This window comes from Tachyglossus aculeatus, chromosome 1 (genome assembly GCF_015852505.1).
Source record: "Tachyglossus aculeatus isolate mTacAcu1 chromosome 1, mTacAcu1.pri, whole genome shotgun sequence".
Classification (NCBI taxonomy): domain Eukaryota; kingdom Metazoa; phylum Chordata; class Mammalia; order Monotremata; family Tachyglossidae; genus Tachyglossus; species Tachyglossus aculeatus.
Genome location: NC_052066.1, coordinates 102084623 through 102087509, shown reverse-complemented (window position 1 = coordinate 102087509; position 2887 = coordinate 102084623). Strand labels below are relative to the sequence as shown.

Here is a 2887-nt window from a genome sequence, read left to right as displayed (position 1 = left end):
TGCTACTGGAAGTGGCAGAGTATAAGGATAGGTACATAAGTATCAGGGGGTTAGGAATGTGGTGATTATTAAAATGCTTAAAGCATGCACACCTGAAGGCATAGGTGACACAGAAAAGAGGGCAAATGGCAATGAGGGGATTAGTCAGACCTCTTTACCTGTGAGCAACCCATGTGCCTGCTGCTATTCTTAGCCTCCCACAAGACATAGCCCCTGTGCCACACACAGTTCACAGTATAGTGGAGAGAGAGAATAGGTATCATACCCCCACTTTACCAATGAGGAAACTGAAGTTCAGAGAAGCTAAGTGACTTGCTCAAGTCACACAGCAGATGTGGCAGAATCAGAATTAGAACACAGGCCCTGTGACTCCCAAGCCCATTCTGTTTCCATTCTTTCCAAGTATCTATAAGGAGGACAGGGAAGAGTTATTTGGAGGAGTGAGTGAAAGGTTATTTGTTCAAACAAGTTAGATAAACCCTAATTCCTTGTGAACCACTGAACTCTCTAATTGAATGACAGAATGGAATATGACACCTTTAATCTACCAATCAATGGAATTTATTGAATACTTACCATGTGTGGAGCACAATATTAAGTGATTGTGAGAATAAAATACAATAGAGTTGATTGGCACGTTCCATGCCCACAACCAGCTTACAGCCTAGAGGGGGAGACAGACCCTAAAATAAACTAGGGATCTCTATATAAATGCTGTGGGGCTGAGGGTGGAGTGATTATCAAGTGCTAACAGATCCAAGTGCATAGGTGTCACAGCAGGAAGAAGGAGTCCTTTGAGCTTAGTTGGGGAAAAGTCCTCTTGGAAGTGATGCAATTTTAATAAGACTTTTAAGGTGTGGAGAGTGGTCATCTGTTGTACATGGAGGGGGAGGGAGTTCATGGCCTCAGGAGGCCATGGGCAAGTGGCAAAATCAAAGAAATTGGTTTTTTTATGGAATTTGTTAAGCGCTTACTATGTTACAAGCACTGTTTTAAGCACTGAGGTACATACAAAGTCCTCATGTTGGACACAGTCCCTGTCCCACATGGGGTTTAAAGTCTAAATTGGAGGAAGGATAATTTAATCTCCATTATACAGATGAGGTAACTGAGGCACGGAGAAGTTAAGTGATTTGCCCATTACACATAATTCATTCATTCAGATGCATTTATTGAGTGCTTACTGTGTGCAGAGCACTGTATTGAGCTCTTGGGAAGTACAAGTCAATGACACATAGAGACGGTCCCTACCACTTTGCTCGAGACTGAGCTTCACTCTAACTTGAAATCATCATTCTGCCTTCCTAGAATGCATGTGCCCTGTTTCAATTCCCCAGCTGGTAGCTGGTTGGGTATCCTGCTATCATCCATTCTGTTTACATGCACCACCCAGGGGACCTGTTTGAGTGAGCAGTGCCTCAGTCCTGGTGAGCTACCTGTCCTCCGGGTAGTTAGTTGTTGGTGATTCATTCCCTTCCCTCTGAATGAAGTTCTGCAGTGTAGTAAAACCAGTGAGCTCTCTGTAATGGATTGCAGATGTTGTTTTGCTCAACTTGATTTTTGGACTTAAAAGATTACATGAAATTAATCCCTTGAGTGGATTAAGTGTTTTGTTTTGTTTTTTACTATTTCTGAAGAAAAAGTTTGGGAAAGGCTGGAACAAATACTTGAAAAATCTATATAGAAAATATTTACTAAAAAGATTTCACAACAACCTTAAAGTATTCCTTGGAAATGAGTGACAAAGAGACAACTAGTGCAGTCAGGTCTGCATTGCCAGGAGACAGAACGAAAGGTTCTTGGGCTTGGTCATTGGATTCTCCCTGTTCTGAAGAGCTGATGAGTTCATGTAAGCACTTAGTACAGTGCTCTGCACTCATTTTTGTCTTGTCTTATGCCGTCAAGTCGTTTCCCACCCGTAGTGACTCCACGACACATCTCTCCCAGAATGACCTGCTCTCCACATGCAATCGTTCTGGTAGAGAATCAGTAGTGCTCTGCACATAGTAAGCGCTCAATAAATATGATTGATGATGAAAGAGCACGGGTTTAGGAGTCGGAGGCCCTGGGTTCTAATCCCGCCTCTACCGCTTGTCAGCTGTGTGGCTTTGGGCAAGTCACTTAACTTCTCTGGGTCTCAATTACCTCACCTGTAAAATGGGGATTAAAACTGTGAGCCCCACGTGGGACAACCTAATTACCTAGTATCTACCCCAGCACTTAGAACAGTGCTTGGCACATAGTAAGCACTTAACAAAAAAATCCATCATCATAGTGGATCCATAGAATTTTTTTGGTAAAAATACAGAAGTGGTTTACCATTGACCCCTTCCATTCAGTCAACTTAAGGCTCCACCCTCGACTCTCTCCCATGCCGCTGCTGCCCAGCACAGGGGAGTTTTTACTTGTAGCAGATTGCCTTCCACTCGCTAGCCACTGGCCAAGCTAGGAATGGAATGGGTAGGCCTCTGTTTGACTCTCCCTCCTGTAGCCAAGACTGGTAGAGTATTGGAAACTCTCCAGATGTGACCCAGAGAGGGGCTGCACTCATTAGGCACTCAATAAATACCACTGAGCTTCTTTTTTATGGTTTTTGTTAAACTCTTACTATGTGCCAGGCACTGTACTAAAAGCTGGGGTAGACACAGGATAGTCAGGTTGGACACAGTCCCTGTCCCACAGTAGGGTTCACAACGTTAACCCTCACTTTACAGATGAGGTAACTGAGGCACAGAGAAGTTAAGTGACCTGCCCAAGGTCACATAGCAGACTGGGGAGGAAGAGGAATTAGAACCCAGGTCCTTCTGATTCCCAGGCCTGTGCTTTATCCACTAGGCTACAGTTTCTCACTGATTGATTGATTGAAATAATGCCCAACCCATTTGTC

General features: G+C 43.8%; 1 non-coding gene across 1 annotated transcript; it reads right to left on the bottom strand.

Annotated features, from left to right (window-relative positions):
* Nucleotides 1-2403: 2403 nt before the first annotated feature.
* On the bottom strand, nt 2404-2541 carry LOC119936192. The gene has a single exon (XR_005453660.1). It is a non-coding gene; the product is annotated as a small nucleolar RNA SNORA7 (small nucleolar RNA).
* Between the last annotated feature and the right edge of the window lie 346 nt (nt 2542-2887).